General features: G+C 52.3%; 1 protein-coding gene across 1 annotated transcript in view; it reads right to left on the reverse strand.

Annotated features, from left to right (window-relative positions):
• Window positions 1–19,702, reverse strand: part of KCNIP1 (potassium voltage-gated channel interacting protein 1) — a 316,261-nt gene that overhangs the window by 63,346 nt on the left and 233,213 nt on the right. The gene's annotated exons all lie outside the window — the stretch shown is intronic.

Below are 19,702 nucleotides of genomic sequence, written 5' to 3' on the forward strand. Positions count from 1 at the left end.
ACTAGATCATGTTAACATCATCTTACTGCATTCCAGAAAGCCATAAAGAAAATGCTGCACCATTAACCAGATAATGCTAATGCAAGTCATGTACCTAAATGTGAAACTATTGGCTCCAAGAATACTCTGGAAATGAGTTAACATTGCAATTTGCACCAACAAATGGCTAACCTAATTTAACCACAGGTAGACTTGAGCTATATCCAGATGCTTGATATACAGGTAAATCATGCATAATATTCGCATAGGAAAGAGTAATGAGCAAATCCAACAGCAGCTGGAACGAACACTGTGTTTTAAATATGTTTTACCCTCATTAAACGCATTAATATTCATGAGTAAATGATTATATATATGAATCTCCTATGGTAATGACCCAGATCCAGCCAATCCTCCCCCCTTTTAAATGGATACCCAGCATCAAAGTACAGCATGATTTTATGGTGACTGGAGTAGGAAATACAATTTTACAAATTTATTACCTATTTGTGGACATGACTGGAGGATGAGCTCATTCAGGGTTTCAGGTGCAAGTTACCCTTTGGGGTGTTCCTACTGCACTGAGGCACTGAGCCTGGCTCATGGCAGATGCTTGGCGGAACAGGTGCCCAGGGGAATGAGTGGCACAGACACCCCATGGCAGTAGAACACAGAGAAAGGCAGGTGCCAGCGGCTGCAGGAACCTGGGCAGCCTTCTTGGAGGCAGTGGGACAGAGCTGAACCCTAGAGAAGGGGAGGGCTCAGGGTGGGTGCAAAACTGTGCGGGGGTCATTTCAGGATGAGAAGAGGGAAAGACAGAGCGAGGTAATGGTGCAGAAAAGTGAAGCAACATCGGAAAGTGATGAGGATGGTACGGCTTTTGTGGAAGAGGCATTGCTGAGTGAAGGGGTCACCTGCGGGCTGATCAGACCATCGCCCTTTCTCCTAGGAAATGTCCTCCCCCAATTCTAATGTTTTTAGTGAAAGTTGCAATATTCCTTAATATGAGCTGGCTCCCTGGCCATCAGCTGTAAGCTTCTGAAAGGAACGGACTGTCCCTTAGTTTTTGTTTCTTTGTTGTTTTTTTTCCCCCTCTTTGGCGGGTTGAGGGGAGGATGCAGAGTGGTGTCAGGGGAAGTACTCAGGCTTTGCTTTACCCACTCTGAGCTCCAGCTTCTCCATCTGTAAAATGGGAAAGCAGCAGCTATCTTTCCACGGGGATGTTTTAATGATAAAAAGACAGAAGATACATGTAAAGGTATGAGTACATGCCTGGCATGTCCTAGGCATATAAATAAATCCTTCCCTGCCCCAGCAGGCACCCGCGAGTCTGACAGCTAATGTCACTCAGACAAGCGCGCAGGAACACCTGCCGCTCTCCCAAGCAGCCCTTTGCCTTCACCCAGTGTCTGGCCACCCCAGGCACCCCGGGAAGCCCCTTCCCCCAGCAGCTCTGCCTGTGGCTTTATCTCCTGCACTGTCTCCTCCTCCCCGAGAGCCAGCCCGCTCCCCCATCGCTCACCCTGACAGCCACAAACGCCTATTTATTTGCGGACTAACTTCCTGGTGGTTTAATATCCCCTTGAATTACTGTACAATCTCTTTCAAGTTATATTTGATTATTCTTCACATTTAAAAACATGAACACAATTACCCAACAATGCCACGTGCCGTTACAGTCAGAAATAAAACAGCATTGCAACACTGTCTATGCATCGTAGGCAAGGAGTCAGTCCCTGGAAATTATGTCTCCAGCACGGAGCGAGATCTGCCGTGATAGGTACCATATAAATGCATATGAGACAATAAATAGTTACAAAGGGAGAGGCTGCTGAATAATTAATCCACCCGCCTCTCCAGGAATGTTCTTTATAAATCTATTTCCCCTGTGTTCATTTCTTTTCTTTCTTTCTTTTTTTTTTTTTACAGAAGCAAATATTTAAAGTAAGGAATAAGTAATGTCCAGGAAGGAGAGATATAAAAAGGAAAAAATCAGTGGGAGGGAGAAAGAAGATTATAGATGGTGAAGGTTCCAAGATTTCTGTAACATCGACCGGGTGGCACTTGTTAAGAGGATGAATCAGGTGGGACAGGATGGGGGTTGTTTCCGGGCAAACAGGACTGGTCAGGAATCAGATCTAAGCACTAGGTATTTATGCTGGGTTAATGCTGTGGACTTTTTATTCAGGCCCGAGTCTATGTGTCGTTGGAGGAGGAAAAGCCCACAGGGACACATTTAGAAAGTTCTCTAACTCTTTCCCACTTCCCTTGACTCCACCGGATTTCCAAGAATCTCAGGAAAAGTACAGGGTCTTGCACAATCCAGCCCAAATCTGGCTTTGGTTTGCATCTCTCCATTGAGAAGAGCTTACTGCCTGTCAAGGAGACTCGTGTTATCTCTGACAGCCCTGACTCTTAGGAAGTTCTTCCTACAAAGTCCTTCTCTCTCTGAGACCCACCTTTCCCTAGCTGAACCCCCAAGAGCCCAAAAGAGCCAAGTCCTCCTGCCCATCAGATATGTTACCAGGGATCAAGTCCCGCCCATCCCTTCTCCTGGTTACTGGGCCTAATGTTTCCCAGGTCTGATTTCTTTTGGTTTCAGAAGGTTCCTTTTAAAATAAGCTCCTTGTACTGGTCACTCATTCCTCAGTAGGAAATATGGTGGTTATTCGTTGTTTATTCCAGACCTACATTCTTCATCAGATCTCTCTTCTCTCACCCTGTGGCTTGCTTTTTCCTTTTCTTAACATCTTTTGGAGCAGAAGTTACAGATTTGGATGAACTCCAATTTACTAACAGAGCGATGATAAGATGTAAAATGGTACAACTACTTTGGAAAGTTCTAAGTTGGCGATTTCTTAAGAAGTTAAGCCTTCACCTACCATATGATCTAATAATTCCACCCCTAGGTATTTTCCCAGGGGAACAGAAAGCATACGTCCATATAAGGATTTATACATGAATATCGGAGTAGCTTTATTTTTAATAGCCCCAAATTGGCAATAACCCAAATGTCCATCAACAGGTGAATGGATAAACAAACTGTGGTACACCCATACAAGGGAACACTGCCATACTACTTATGAAAGGAAAGAAGTAATTCGGCTATGCAATAATACAATAACTGAATCTCAAAATAATCATGTTGCATGAAAGAAGGAGATAAGAAAGAATACATACTGTGATTCCATTTATATGAAATTCTAGAAAACGCAAACTAAAGTGACAGAAAGCAGATCAGAGTTTGCCCCCGGTGGAGAACGACAGGATGCGGAGGGATGGAAGGAAGAGATTAAAAGGGGGCACGGGGAAATTTGGGGGTGATGGCTACACTCCTGTCTCGACTGTGGTGGTTTCATGGGTGCAGGCACATATCAGAACTGATCAAACGTTACCATTTACATACGTACATGTTCTTGTGCTTCACTGACACCTCAATATATCTGTTTTTTTTTTAAAAGGAATTATGAATCTTTCCATTAAAAGGTAGCCAATTTTTTAACCCTTAGTGACACTTCTTAAAATCTCTTCTCTCCTCTCTGATTTTCCTCTTTCTCCCAACTGCTTTGGAGCCTCTGGTTCAGTAAAGCACAGAAGCTGAACAGGACACTCATCCTCTGTAACTCTTCTGGCTCTTTCCTTTACTCACCCCAACTCCTCTTTGTATGAAAATCAATTGCGCCCCCCCCCCCCGGCTTTTTCTCCCAGTGTGCTTTCGTTCCATGGTTCCCTTACCTGAATTTTTTATGACAAAGGAAAGAGGCACCTCCCTCCTGCCTCTCCCTATTTTCCGTGTTGTGTAACAAGCCTGGGTCCCTGCCTGGTTAGGACGGGATTGTACTGGAATGGTGGGGTTGGGTGGTGAACAGGGCAGGGCGCTCACTAACCCAAGAAGGGCCTTTCTGTGAATGAAAAAATGATGCTCCTTCTAGGTGGATGAATTTGAAAAATGCCTTCCAGCGGGTAGATCCAGACTTGCAAGCACCTGGTTTGGGGAACATATGCATTATTGTGTGAGGTAAAAGATAGCCTTTTTCTCTGGATAGACACAGCCCTGCACCAGGGCACATGGCTTGGGGAGGAGCTTGTGGCTGGATTTCAGCTCCCACTCACTGCCCCGCCGCCATGCCTCCCTCATCAAGACTTTTTGTTCAGTGCGCAAACTAAACAACAGACAATGGCAGTCCTGGAAGAGAAGAAAATTTGACAGCAAGCAGAGCCAAATATAATGGAAAGGAGGGGAAGGTTGAGAACACCACTTGAAATAAATCTTATCTCCATCCGCATATTTATTTTTATTTCGCATAAAAAAATTTCTTCACTCAACTACCGAGGGACATTTAAGTTGTACTGAGTACTTTTGCTGTTGAAAATGATGCTGCAACAAATAGTCTTGCGTATGCCTCTTAAAGGACTTGCTCAAGAGTTTCTGTAAGGTAAATATTTAACAGTGGCACTGTTGGGTCATTTTGGGGTCATATTCAACTTTTCTAGGCATTGCCAAACTGTGACAACAAGGTGAGCATACTAATTGGCTTTCCCACCAGGAACGTGTTCAGAGTTCCTGTTGCTTCATATTCTCCCTGATTACTTATTAAATTCCTGAATTCTCGTCAACCTAGTGATTATGAAATTGTGCCTCGCTGTGTTTTAATCTGCATTTTTCTGATTACTAATGAGGTTGAGCCACCCTGCATAGAACTATGAGCCTTTAAATACTCTCTTCTGTGACATTCCGTTTGATATCTTTTGCCCACTTTTTAATGTTGGAGTGTCTGTTTTTATCACCTTGGTTCTTAGGCCACATTTATATATTGTGGATCCTAGGCTTCTGTTGGCTGTCTGTGCTGAAGGTGACTTCTCCCATGCCGTGGCTTGTTCTTTAACCCTCTTTAAAGTGCCTTTTGGCGGACAGAGCTCTTAATTTTAACGAGTTCAAAATCATTCCTCTTTTCCATTACAGTCTGCACTTTCTGTATCTTGTTAAAGACATTCTTTCCTCACCTGAGGTCATCCATATATTTTCCTATATTCTCTTCTGCAAGTTTTACCATTTTTCTTTTTCACGTTTAGGTATTTAATTCAATTCGTCTGGAATTGATTTTTATGTAGGGTGTGAAGTAGGAGTTCAATTACATTTTTTTTTTCCTATCATAGATTACCAATAGTCTCAGCACAGTTATTTAAAAGTCTGCCACTCTTTCCATTTCTCTGCATGCGATGCATCAAGTATCCACCTCCACGGGAATCTTCCACTGAGCTCTTGTTTCCCGTTGCTCTGTTTGTTTATCTCTGCACAGCCACACTGCCCTCATCGCTCAATTTATTTTCAGTGGAGGTACTGGGGATTGAACCCAGGACCTCATGCATGCTAAACATGTGCTCTACCGCTGAGCTCTACCTTCTTCCCCACTGGGAGCAGCTCTTAAAGTTCCCCAGATGTTTGAATTTAGATCAGAATTGCATCAAAATCATAGTGCATTTGGGGGTGGACTTAGTACATCCTTGCCGTGTGGAGTCTTCCAATCCAAGATCATGGCTTATGCTCTCCATCTAGATAGATAGGTTTTCCCTAATGCTATCGATCAGACTTCATTAATTCTTTCTTCCACAGATGTCTCACACGACTGTTATGAGATTGTCCTTAGACGTCAGTCCCTTTCGTCACATCAGGTGACACGCACAGCTCCCATTCTGGAGGTCGCTGTTCAGCCTCCCACACCTGGATGCATCACTTCTTAACCCGCTGATCTGAAGTTCCTTTGTCCCTCAGAGCCTCAGTTTCCTCCAGTGAAATGGAGATAACCTCAAATGCAAGAAGGTCGTGGGTTTAAAGATGAAGTGGAATGATCTGAGCTATGATGCGTTATATAGAATATTGATTGTAACCCCTGCACTTGAATTAGCTTTTCTCAGATCCTCCCTTGGCCCTCGGCCCTGCTGGCCTTGATGCAGACACAGGCAGACAAAGTTTAGAGCAAAATGAAGGGGGCGGGGCTTGAAGTAAGTTCCCTACAGACTACTGGCCTGTGGGCTCCGAGCCTTTGCTCTGATGAGGGTACTTGGAAAGCAGGATTGGAGGCGGATGGAGGCCACCTTGCTGCCCCATGTTTATTCAGTGAGCTGGGACCTTTTAACGAAAGGGCCCACTGGGAGACGGGCAAGTGGAGGGGTGCGTTCCCTCTGCTCCCACAGGCTTTGGGGGTCTGTGACACTAGTGACAGTGAATATCAAGTTCATGGCACTGTGTGCACACAGTTGGTGCTCAATACATGTGGGCCCCTCCCCTTTTTCTTCTAGGTGCCTCCCCCCTGCCCTTCTTGCGAGCAGCCCCTAGCTCCTGACACCATTCCCTTCTCATGGCAAGAAAGGAGCCATGAGGAGTGGCAGAGGCACCACAGGTCAGCTCTGCCACCTACTGACCTGCGGTCTGGGGCCATGGCTTCGCTGCCCTGCCCTCACTTTCTCCTGCATGTGACCGAGAGGACTGAAGACACCTGCAGGGAGCCTCGGCACCCGACAGGAAATTAGTGCTCCCTTCATAGATGCTGGATGCCCTTCTTGGGGTATTTGTGCCCCACAGGGGAGGTGGGGTGAAGACACTGCTGGGGAGGGCGAGCTGGAGGAGGGACCCTTCAGGCACCGGGGAGGGCTGGGGGCCGTGGGACTCAGTGGCACACTCAGAGAACCTGAGTCATTTACCCCCACGTCACAGACAGGAGAGGATCGGGCAGACGGGAGCAAGCCGGGGTGATGGGAGAGGCTTGGAGAGGGTCTGTGCACTGGGTCTTGGCTGTTCCTGCAGGAGACAACACCTTTGGGTACCTCTCTCTGCCTCTTGCTGCCTTGATGTCATCTGATTCCTCTGAGGGCTTTTCAGCTTAGTCTTAACAGTCACCACACCACCTATCACCTTACAATTATTCTTCTTATTTTTTGTTTCTTTCCTTTTTGATTTGATTTGATTTTTTTAACTGAGGTGTAGGTGATTTACATTGTTGCGTTAGTTTCTGGTACACAGCATAGTGATTCAGTTATATGTATACATACATATTCTTTTTCGTTATAGGTTATTACAAGATACAATTATTTTCAAAGAGACTTTTAAACTGCTTAAAAACGAGCACACATGCTCACAGGACCTTCGTGGGCATCAGAATAGGAAATGTATGAGGGAGCCACCCAAGCTGTGAGGCACCGGCCCCTGTTATGAGAGTCTGGGAATTTCAGTACCTGCACCGCTCAACCCGGCTAGATCTGGGGCTCCTGAGCCCTTTCTCCAAAGGCCTCCTTTATGCCAGAAAAGCCTCTGTCATGGGGAGGGCGGAGTGGTTTACGACCAAAAACATTTCATCAATTTGATTTTAGGAAAACAAAGCCGACTGAAAGGCGGAAACATCCCCAAGAGAATGATACGGCTTCTGAGTCTCGGTTGGAACCCAGAGGAACGAGCCTCCCCAGCCCCGGCAGATGTGAGGACCCAGGGTCTGGGATGAGGTGGCGAGGGCGTGGGGAGACACTCGCAGCTCCCTGAGGAAGGCCCCCGGCTGAGGCTCCGGTGGTATCCTGGGACCCAGACACCTGCCTGGTCGCAGGGGTGTTTCACTTACTTATCAGAGAGGGCAGTCTGGTGCCTGCGTTTCCCACCCCAGACTGACTTTCTTAAAGCTGGAGGTTTGAAGGCATCTCTCTCTCCCTTCATCCCATATCCTCAGTGGATACAGAGCCCGGGAGCAGCCACCCCAAAGCACCCTGGGAACAATCATCCACAAGTCTTTGGGAAGCACCTCTTTCTAATGCATCCTGGGAACAGTACTTTGCATACCCCTGGCATGTCCTGTTCCCTTAAAATCCAGAGAAAATGAATTTGCCTAGCACTCGGGAGAAACTGTCCTGAGCTCCCTTCCAGGCAAGAGATGGCCCTGTCCAGATGGCCCGGTCCACCACAGGGTCTCCGGGCCTGGAACCACGGAGGAGGTGAAGAAGGCTGGAGGAAGGTGAACCTCCAGCTCCTGGCGCTGCACACACAGGCAGAGGGTCCTCAGGCTGCCCTCACAGGTGCCTCTTGAACTTTTGATATTTTAGTACCAGAAATCAAATATCACTTTGGAAACCCGGCCCTTCAGAGAAATTGAAATCCAACCTCCCACAGGTGCAGGAACTGGAGTCTAACACTGGTTCCCCTGGATGGAGCCTTGACATGAGGTGATGGGTGGGAGAGTGACAGGAGGAGATACAGAGCCAGGGGTGGGTCACATGGCTGGCAGGATGCCGTGAGTTTGGAGACAGCCGAGGCTGCATGCCACCCCTGGGGACAAAGATCTTCTGGAGCACCCAGGTGGGATTGATGAGGTCCCCCAAAGCTCTCTGCACCCCTCCAAACCATGCCAGTAGGTCTCAGCCATTTGAAGCTGCCAGATGAAGCTCTTCAGAGCCAGTGTCATAGATCATGGGAGATACCCTCTTGGAGCAGTGCGAGCCACATGCACGGGCCTTAGGGTGCCTTACGGTACCCAGAAGCCACTGTCCCCTCCAACCAAGAGCGACGCCTCCCCCAACCAAAGCTAGAGGCCCTCAGTGGGACCCTCGGTTCTGCATCCCCTTTCCATACCCAGAGAAGTCTCCTTTGGGCCAGGAGAAGGCCACACATTGAAACCACCCTAGCTGAGAATCGAGATGCAATGAATCACTCGTGTCTTACTGTGGCCGCCTTTGCTCCCAAACTGCCAGTGTGTCATCACACAGCCCTCCCGCTGCTCCAGCCTGACTTACCTGCAAGAGAGAACACGGATGGGGATGATAGACACCTTTCCTTGGGACCAGCACAGCCCCCGGGCTGGGCCAGTGCAGCCCCTCACGTCAAGGGAGAGTTGGCTCTGGAAAGGCCTCCCCAGCAGGGCAGAACCATTGGGGTAACCCACACATTTCTCCTGATGCCTTGACCTTGATCGGGTCAACAGCTTGGGAGAAATGTGAGGAGGTGGGGGCTGGAAAGGGGCTCTTCCCGAGGACCCCAGGCGATGCGGAGGCCATGCCCACAGACATCCAGGAGCATGAATACCGTGTCTGGAGGCAATAAAAGAGATTTGCTTTCTGAGCTGACAGGTGGGGACTGCCTCTGCTTAAATCCTTTCCTTGGGGAAGGGAACAGCAGGGACCAAGTTACATTCTTTTCGCTTAGCACCTAGGGACTTTGTGGTCCAGTGAATGCTTTATCCTCTGCACAACTGCAAGCCAAAAGGAATTAGCAACTCCAGGGTGGAGTTTGGAATCTCCTTTAAAGACGATGCTCCCCCTGCCCGTTTCCTGTGCATCCAAAGGAAGCAGGAGTCCATTCTGTTCGCCCCACGCCAAGCTGCCTTTCACTGTCTTCCTCGCACAATGTTCCCGAGCTTTACAGTTCTCCAAACTCTGCAGCGTGTGGAAGTCTCAGGCAACAGCAAGTCAGAGCTGAGAGTTTTAAATGTCAAGGCTTCTCTCCAAATACATGTGAACATGCCTAGCACACACTAGGAGATTTTAGTAAACACTGTTTCTCCTCCCTCATGTTATGCTCCATTTGTCACTGAGTCTGCATCCTTGGTGTGTGTGTAGAGAAATGGATACACCCCTGTTGTCAAAAGCCTGAGGTCTCAAACACTGTCACTGCCAATTTTTCTCTTGACGTGACTAATTTTAGCCCAGCTCTGGATATTGACCTGTAGTTTGGGAGAACCATCATCCAGGGGTACACAGCCCAAACCATAAGGCAAATGTTCACTCGGAATTCAAGATGGCAGCTTTGGGCTCAAGCTCACTAGATTTAGTTGACTTTTCCAAACCCTGCTAATGTCTGTATGTTGTGACACTCTAGTGCCCACCACTTCCTGGCCATTGGACCACTGTCCCTGTCTCAGGAGATGGGAAAAATATCTATCTCAATTCTCATATAAGCCACTCAGGAGTCACCCTTGGCATCTCCCTGGTCCCCATTTCCATACCGAACCCATCACCAAGTTCTGTTGATTCTACTTTCTAGATCTCTCTGCAATCCACTGTCACTGTCATCTGTGGAACTGATGGCTGGTGCTCAGGCAGCCATCTTGGACCATGAAGCATCCATGAATTGATACTACAGAACAGGAGGATAGAAGGAGCCCGAGTTCTCCATGACTCTTTGAAGCTGCCATACCAGCCCCATACCAGCCACCTCCTGCCTTCTTTTGTGCATGAGAGAAATAAACTTCATGATCTAATGTAATGTTATTTTGAAATTTGGTCACATAGAGCAGAACCTCATGCAGCTGAATCACTGAGGCAGAGAGAGGAGATCTGACCTGTGAACAAGTGTGTATCAGGTGGAACACGCGTGACTCTTGAATTAGAAAGTGCCTGGACAGGGAGATGGGAGGACAGGAGGGTTCTACAGGGGAGAGTGGGTCGTGGGGACGTGTGGGGGAAGTTATCACAGCCACAGACAGTCGGGCAATTACGGAGCTTGGGTACTACACGTTCGCCTGTATTACCTCAGTCACTCCCCACAACACACAACCGTATGAGTCTCATTTGTTATTGTTTCCATTATATGAGTGAGAGAAGTCAGTTTAGGAAGGTGAAGTAACTTGCCAAGGTCACACAGTTAGTGGCAGACACAGGATTCAACCCCAGGAAGCCTGGCCCCAGGGCCTGGCCCTCAGCTGCAGATTCCTGGAGGTGTGTTTGTTTTTCTTAAATATGTAACAGGTAAGTGTTTGCTTATTTTTAAAACAAGTTACTGAAGTATAAATAGAACTGACTGTCAGTCTGGAAGAAAACTGAAAGATCATCTAACTAGAAGCTTTCAGTTTATTTTATCGCTTTTATTGTTACCATTATTACAATTATTCATCAGTAGCAGTGATGGTAATCATGGCAGCTGGAGAGCCTTTGGTCAAACAGAATCTCTCGTGGAACCTTGTGAAGAAAGGAGGGAGGCGGCCCCAGGTGAGGCAGGGTGTGCGGCCCAGGGAAACCTACCCTGGCCTCCTGTCTGTGACCTGCGGAGGGAGCGACCCCACGTGGACCCGCCGACGCTCTTCCTGCGGCAGCCTGGCGCCGAGCCGTCCCCGGGCTGCTGCCGCCCTCTGCTGGTCACAGCTGGAATCGGAGGACATCTCCTCCCGGCGATGGGACACAGGAAATTCCAACCCGGGCAAGGGTGCTGCTGAGGCTCCCCGAGTACCCACCGCTCCCACAGCCCTGTCATCGCTGTGTGTGGAGGGGCCACGCGACTGGGTGGGAGCTAAAGGATGAGACTGCTTTATGTGGGGCCTGGTGCCCCCAGGTTAGCTCTGGACGTCTGGACCGGGTTGCAGAGGAGGAAGGGCCAGGCAGCCTGGAGAGGGCTGGGAGGAGGAGGAGGAGGAGGAGGAGGAAAGTCCTACTGGAATGGCTGGGACCAGCCCACTGTGGCCTTTCAGTGACAGACCTACACCCTGAATCCAACAATTACTGCTCTTCTTTTCAGAAACTGCCGCTCAGAACAATCACACAACTTCCATCCCATAGCGGTCAAGACCTTGGACTAGGAGGTCAAACTGGATTCGAGTCGCAGTCACTAGATGTGTGTCCTTAGCGAGTCGCTTCATCTCTCCGGGGCCCACTTTCTCCTCGGGAACCAGGGACGCTGCGGGCCTTAGAGAGGAGAGGAACGGGCCCCCACGAGCCAGTGCAGGTGGAGGGCTGGCACACGCCTGGCGCTGGGCGAGGCTGGGAGCCGTGAGGCAGGCGCAGTTACTGTCACCACAGCACACTAGCAAATGCCTTCGGGGATTAGAAGCAGGTCTGGCTTGCTTCCCCTGAAGGGCAGGGAGGGAGCTGTGAGCCAGGACGCTGGAGCGTGGGCTCAGGTGACAGGTGGTGCTGTCCTCCTCTGAAATGCAGACTGCACACCTGGGCCCTCCAGCAGCCACCTCAACTCTTGCCTGAAGTCTGGGCGCTGGAGATTTCTGAGCACTTCTCCCTCCCACCCCAGGAGCCACACTTCTTCATCACTTGGGCACCCGCCACCCACTCTGCTTTGAGCTGGACAGAGAGACTATAGACAACTCTTTCTCCTGGGGTCCCTGCCCCATTTTATTCGATATTCGTTTATTCAGCAAATATTTACTGAATGCCTTTTCTGGGCCCACCTCCATTCTAGGGGCAGGGGGCTCGGCAGTGAACAAAATAGATGATCAACCTGCCCTCATGGAGCTTACACTTAAGCAGGGGTAAAGGGAGACAGGAAATCAATGTGTAAACAAGTAGAATATGTAATGTGATCAAGAGTGAAATATCAGGGAGAAACCAGAAAGCACAAGAAAGAGGGAGGAGGGGAGCTGTCTGAAATGGGTGGTTAGGGAAGGTCTCCCCAAGGGGACACTTAAACATAGGGAGGTGAGAGACTGTGGATGCCTGGGGGAAGAGCGCTCCAGGCGGAGGGTATATCACGAGCAAAGGCCCTGAGGCAGGAGTGTAGGTGCCACATTTCTGGACCAGCAAGGAGGCTGGAGTGGCCAGAGCAGAGTGAGGGGGTGAGGGCAGAGGAACTAATGAAGGTGGGGGGCAGTTAGGATCACGTCGGGCCTTTGACCTTTACATTGAGTAAGATAGTCAGTGTAAGCATGTGCTGAGGGGTTCTGAGTAGAGGAGGGACATGGTCTCATTTACTTTGTAGAGTATCCCTTTGTCTGCCGGCAAAGAATGGATTAAAAGAGTGGAAGGCAAGAGGTGGGGAGGGTGTAGCTCAGTGGTAGAGCTCATGCTTAGCATGCACGAGGTCCTGGGTTCAGTCCCCAGTACCTCCATTAAAAAAAAAAACAAACAAACCTAATTACCTCCCCCTGAAAAAAACCAAAACAAAAAAGAGTGGAAAGAGGAGGGAGCGGGAGCTTGCCAGTGAGAAAGCTTTGCCAGCCATCTGGGGTCTGAGGAGAGGCATGTCTGGGCCAGTGGTTCCTCACTCTAAGAGGGCCAGGGAGGGGCTGCAAAGGACAGAAGAATCCAGGTAACCAAGCACAGGATATCCTGGAATACATGTGTGTGTCTTTATTCTAATCCGTGGTCATAAAAATAATGTCAATTTTAAAATGTTGCCAATTCATTGTACGTTTTGAATGCATCTATGTTTTCTTTCAGCAGCTCCTACCCTTTGTTCTGTCGGTGGTGTGGACGGACTAGGGTTGAGGGCCCACCCAGGAGGTGGACTTTGAATGCTCACAGCCTAGTTTACAGGCCGGGCTCTGCTGCCACTACTATCCATGTCCTTGGGCAGATCGTTTCACATCGCTGAGCCTCTGTGTACCCGTCTGTGAAGTGGGGATGGCAGGACTTGCCCCAGGGCCGTTGGTACTGTGGGTAGAGCACTCTGCACGCAGGAGGGTTTATAGGAGGTGCTCGCTTTCTGCCCCGCCTCGTGCCCCCTAGTAGCCCACCTCTGTTCTTGTTTACCACGGGCTTGCTGTGTGACCGTGGGGGACCTGTCCGTCTCTTTGGTCCCTCATTTCCTCCCATATCCAACAGGGATAAATGCAGGATGGAAAACACCTGTTCAGAGGGTTGGGATCAGGACGCGTGATGTGTCATATTGGTTGAGCCACTGATGAGGTCTCTGCATTCAGAAAGCGCTCAGACAGTACTCTCCTTGTGGGTGGATCAGGGCTCCTGGCACAGAGGAGCAGGCCCAGGACAGGCCGGCCAGGTTCCAAGGCCTCGGGCCTGTCCACGCAATCCCCTGTGGTTACCACTCTGACCTTTAGAGTGGCTGGTCCATTTGCCCTCTGCTTTCTGCCTCTGTTGTCCCTGTATGTCCTTCCTGCCTCCACAGGGTGATGGGCAGAACTCCAGGGCCCAGGTCACTCCCTGGTGACCTCATCCTGCATCACACAGTCCTACACCCGTGACTCCACCATTTATATCTCCCTCCAGGCTCCCTCCTGAACTCCAGACTCTGACCATCCTGATGGGGGCCACCATCCCCTCCCACTAGGTGCTTGTAGAAACTTCCCAGGTGTCCCCTGTTTCTGCTTAGGACCCCTCCCCCAGTCTCTGCACAACACAGCCGCCAGGGGGATCCTGTTACAATGCCCTCAGATCTTGTCTCTTTTTCACTGCAGACCCTCCTCCCTCTCTCCTGCAGAGTAACAGCCACAGCCCTTCCCATGCCCGCACCTCCCTAGCCACCTCACCTCTACCCTCCCCTGGGTTCTCTGACCCGGGCATGTTCCTGGCCTTGCACTGGCCGTTGATTCTGCCAGAAAAGCTCTCCTCCCAGAGACCCGCTCATCCACCCCAGCCGCCTTCAGGTTACACTCCATCAGGCTCTCCTGACCCCTCTGGCTGACATTTCTGTTTGTTCCCTACTTGATTTTTTTTCCTTTGCTCTTACGACGGGATGTCCTACTTACTTCTGTTACCTTGTTTGTTGTCTATATCTCCACTAGGGTGTCTGCTCCCCGGGATGTTGCTCCCTGATACCCCTCCACTCTAAGTCGCACCTGGCTCCCTGTACCACTCAGCGCGGATTTCTGCTCAGGCCTGTCTAGCCCTCTTTGGGCACCAGGTGGCGCCCCAAACCGCTCCAAGCTCCTGGCTTCCTCGGCCCTTGTAGGAATGAGAGATGCTGAGAATCTGCCCAGGGGAGGCCTGTGGCCAGATCCCCGCAGCGCCCTCGCCTTGAAAAGAGGATTCCTTCCCTGACCCCACAGTGAGGATGGCTCCTTTTAGATCTGGGGATTCATCATTTTTCCTCGTGGAAGAGGCTTCTCCTCGAGGCCTCTTCCTGGTTTAGTCTGGTCTCAAGTGCCCCTCGCCCTCCCCTATGCCAGGGACCCCTGCGGAGGGCCTACTGTGTGCTAGGTGCTGTGCTGGATGCTTTTCCTCAGTTGTCCCACTAAATCCTCGCCATAGCTGTTTCCATTTGTAGACTTTGTGGATGTGGAAACGGGGGTTCAGAGAGGCCTGGTTGCTTGCCTGAGGTCACACAGCTGATAAGAGCAAAGCTGGAATTCGAACCCAGGCCCTCTTGACTCAAAGTCAGGGCTCTTCCGGTGTGTCAGATGTCCCCCACTCTCCCCACTGAGCAGAGAATGGCCTGGAGAGAAGGCAAAGCCGGAGGCGGCTGGTCCATCCTTAGGTAATCACAATTCAGGAACCAAGGACAGGAAATGACACTTGTTTGCACTGCCCGTTCATTTCATTTCATTTCATTACTGCCCAAGTCCCTGACAACAAGGATGTGCAGACCGAGCCCAGAGAGGTTCTGGTACTTGCCCAAGGTCACGCAGCAGAGCTGTGTTCTTTCTTCCCACCTCCCAGCCTCGGGGGCCTGCACAGAGCTGCCTGGGGTGGGGAGGCAGGGCTCTCCGCAGCCTGTGCCAAAGGAGGCTGCGTGCAGGGTCAGCTGAGTAGACACTCTTCAGAGCCTTGAAAGGAAGCACCCTGGGCGGGGGTGAAGCCCAGGAGGGGGCCTCTTTGGGTAGAAGGAGATACAGGATTTGAAGAGAGAGTAGCAATTACAGAAGAATCGATGATCCAGAGGCTTTGGTGGGTCAGGGTCTGACCTCAGGGTTCTCGCAGGGGTTTCTGAGTCCCTTCCCTGTCCTGGCACCCGGGTATTTACTTCCCTCATGCCTGCAAACCTGACGCTCACCTCCTGCTCCCAGATGCAGGTGAGTCTGGGCTGTGACAGGGGCAGGAGGGCAGGCCGGGAAGGAAGGGCCTTTGCTGTGGGGAGGGCTCAGCGCTGAGTGGGCAGACCACTGTCTGTCTGTCTGTCCTGGATGCCGAGCTGGGCTGGGAAGGGGAGGCACGGCCCTGACACGCTGGGGGTGTCCCCGAGAGGCGGTGGGCGTGCTTGCCGTCATGGCGCTGCCCTCACTGAGCTGTGTGTGCAACGCTCCCCCTTCCCTGGTCGCCAGCTGGTCAGCGGTTACACGAGGATTCCTCCCAGGCCTGTGGCCCCGCGGCCCCCAGGGCTCAGGGTGGGAAAGAGGTCCTCACTAAACACTGACTGAGCCTGCCTACGCCCCAGGCCCTGCCTTAGTCTCTTCTTCCCACAGGGCTGTGAGCTTCCCGCGGGGAGGGGCTGGGCTGCATCAGCCCTTATCCCCGAAGTCGGCCTTCATCTCACGATCTCATCACCCTCACTCCTGCTCTTCGCCAGAGGAGCCCCGCTGACCCCTGCCCCCGGCCCCCGGCCCGCTCCGCAGGCCCTGACTGGCCCAGGGGATGGGCTGGGTGTCCCCGGAGAGTCCGCTCAGCCCCTGCCTGCTCCCCTCCCCAGCACCAGCCGCACCGGGAGGAGGACGGGTCCAAGCCCTCACCTCGGGCAGGTGGGAGAGGGGACCGTTTCCTTTCACAAAACCTATTGTTTATGGGGAATCTGGCCTGTCTGCTCTCTCTTTTTCAGGTTCAGGTTTAGGTGTGTTCCACAAATATGTTTGGGGTGCACTTGGTGTCACCTGTGCTGGGGATGAGATGGGACATGGGGGTGGGGTGCTGGGGGTGGCAGCCCTGAAGGCGGATGCAGTCCTGCAGGGGGAGGGTCCGGCTGTCCAGGGGTGCCAGCCAGGGCGCCAAGGTGGGGTGAGCACTGGCAAAGAGGCCGGCGCTGCCGGGGTGGGCGGGGGGAGAGGGTAGCAGGACCACCGCATCCCAGTTGCCACCTCTGGGCCAGAGTGGCTTCACGGCTGCAGGGCCTTCCATTGGCCGCGGGGGCCCTTCCTCACGCCCCCTGCAGGCAGATGGGTCTCTGACTGTCTTGCTGGGGGCCTGGCTGTCCAGGCCCCGTCTCAGCGTAGGGCCTGTTCCTGGACAGTAGCCCCTTGGAGCCCTGGGTTTTGGCCTTACCCTTCTGGTCTGTCTCTTTCCTTCCAGCCCTGACCTAGGACCTTAGCCAAGAGGTATCTGTGGGGACAAGTCCCCCACTCCCTGACCCCCAGGGCTCGCCCTGTCCGAATCCCCAGCCTGCCTCCAGCCTGCACCCCACCCCACCCTCAGAGCCCCCGGACCTGTGCCGGGTCAGGAACGAGGGTCTGAGTCCCAGGGCGGCGGGTTTAAGCGGCCAGGCTAGCGTGCGATCGATGCACGTGTCAGGGGTGAAGGAGGGAACAGATGAATCTGAACGGCAAGTCCACAGATGAGGGAGGCGGGGGGGGAGGGGCAAAGGGATTTGCCTTCCGGAGTCAGCCTGGAGCCTGATGGATGGAAGCACTTTGTGGGGGCTGGTGGGGAGGGCGAAGCCTGTCGGAAGCCCCGGGCGGGCTCTGGGCCAGAGCTGCCCGCAGTGTCACGGGCTGCAGGCTGGAAGGAGGAGAGAAGGCCCTGGGCAGATTTTCTGTCTGACCCTCAGTGCCTGGCCAGAGCTCCCCCATGGGGGCCGGGGGCCACACCTGCACTGTGCAGAGACCCCAAATATGAATCCTGCGAATTAACCTTGAGCTCCCCTCCAAGAGCAGCTCCATTACCAAAAACAAATGCACCACAGCTGTGTGTGTGTGTGTGTGTGTGTGTGTAAATATTCATATATTGATGGGTGTCTTAGCGGGACAACCAGGCTGGAGCAAGATCATTAAATCATGGCTTTAGAGCCCAGATCCTGGGCATGGAAAATGCCCCATGTCGCTTTCTATGACAGTTATGAAGAAATAAATGCCGCCTTCTTACTACATATGTTAACTGATTTTTTTTCCCCATCCAGTGTTCCTGGCATCTTCCTCATAGGGTCTTGTGGTGGGTGTTACAGGCCAGGGAGCAAACAAATTCAAATGTGTGGAGTCAGAGAGACTGAAGCTGAAAATTCTAGCTCTCATGCCTATTGTGCAGTTTTGAGGAACTTGACCTTCTGGAGCCTCAGTTTCCCCACTTGTACTGATGGGGATAATTATCTGCAGGTGCTGTTATCAGGACGCGAAGCCCTGACTTGCACAAAGGGAGGCAGGTCCACCGTAGCCCTGGGGAGGGTTTGTCTGACCTCTTGGTGATGCAGGAGGCAGTGCGCAGGGTGGAGAGGGAGGGTGGGAGGGGGCGGCGGGCCATGGGCTGCCTGGGAAGGCGCTGGGCCCAACAGTTTCCACTTAGGACAAACACCACTGCAGAGACCCTCTCGGCTGCAGAACGCCATCTGTGTGTGTGTGTGTGTGTGTGCGCGCGCGCGTGTGTGTGCTCGTGCACACACAAGCACACTCTTGGGGGCCAGAGGGGAGCAGGTGACCCCAAAGGCAGGAAATCCCCATGTGCTTCACCACAAGTCGGGGTTGGGGGAGAGGAAGGAGGGCCAGGCCGGAATCCTGCTCCACACCTGGGAGATTGGACCAGGCATGGCATCCGGGGTGAAGACTTTTTAATTAAAAGCTCTGACATTTACTAGAGAGAGAGGAAACCTGACATCCCCATGCTGCTGAGATGCTTCCTTGGGGCCTCAGGGCTCTGGAATCAAGGGAGCCCCACACCCTTTTCCTCTCCAGCCCATCCTTTAAAGCATGAGCGTGTCCCCGGCCTGGGCCTCGGTGCTGGCGGGGCTGAGAGGGCAGGGGAGGGGGTGGGGGGCAGGCGGGCTTCCACAAGCCTGGGCCTTTTGGTGCATGACTCAAGGAGGTATGAACGCCACAGGCTGGTTCAGAGCAGACCCTCCAAGTGCTGTCTTCAAGTCCAAGCAAAGTGCTGCCGGCTTTGGTGGACGCCTGAGGGCCAGGGACCGCCCCCGGTGCTCGGGCACTGTGTCCACGGGGTCAGCCAGGCTCTTGGGCCATGGCAGGAGGACCTGGAGTTTTGCCATTTTTCTGGGACTTGCAGTGACCTCAGCCCCTTTCCAGCACATCCTGGCTTCCTGAGAAGCAACAGCCGACTCCTTGGGGGTGGAGGGTGGCAGCCCAGGCTGGTGTGGGTCAGGCAAACCTGGCTCTGGGCCCAGTGGGGAGTGCAGGGGGTTTGCTCGTGGGCAGAGGAAATCTGCCTGAAGGCACTCGAGGAGCAGAGCCAGCTCCCAGGTGACTCAGCGGGGATGTCCCCGGGGCCCCATCCCAGGTGGTGTGTGGATGCAAGACTGGGCCTGGAGGGGCTCAGCCTGGGCCTCGGGGCTGCTGATGCAGAAAAGCGATTAATGACCAGCCCTGGGAGGCCTGAGAGCCAGGCCTGGAGACACAGATATTCCCTATTATGACATTAATGTTTTTCTCATACAGTTCAGGGCCATTAGCAGCTTTGTCACAGGAGCCGCCTTTGAGAGCCGCTGAACACCTGGTGGGCGGGCTGTGCCGGAGCTGGGGTGGTGGTCCTGACCGTCTTCCCCGCAAAGTCCACACACACACACACACACACACACACCACAAAGGGATGGGGGACAGCCAGGGCCACGGCCCACATCGGCCCCCAGGGAGGACACTGGCCTCCGGTCCTGCTGCAGCCACCAGGTCACTTTCTCCCCAGAAGGTCACCTGCCTCTCTGTCCCAGGCTCCCAAGCCCGCTGGGCCTAAGACACAGCTCACACCCTCGCTGCGAGGGAGGCTGGGAAAATGAATATCTCTTCTTCTGGCTTCTCAAGAGGGAGGTGGACCCTGCCCCCCACCAAACTCATTAGATGGGGAGTTTCTCAAACCTGTCCCACTTGGACCCATCACTGGGTTCAAAGCAGCACTGTGCCCGTCCCAGTGACTCTGTAACGCATCATATTGTTTTCCTGCCTTTCAAATGCTGAAATAGCCATCCCAAACCCTGCCAAAGATA

Source organism: Vicugna pacos, chromosome 22, assembly GCF_048564905.1.
Source record: "Vicugna pacos chromosome 22, VicPac4, whole genome shotgun sequence".
NCBI classification, from domain to species: domain Eukaryota; kingdom Metazoa; phylum Chordata; class Mammalia; order Artiodactyla; family Camelidae; genus Vicugna; species Vicugna pacos.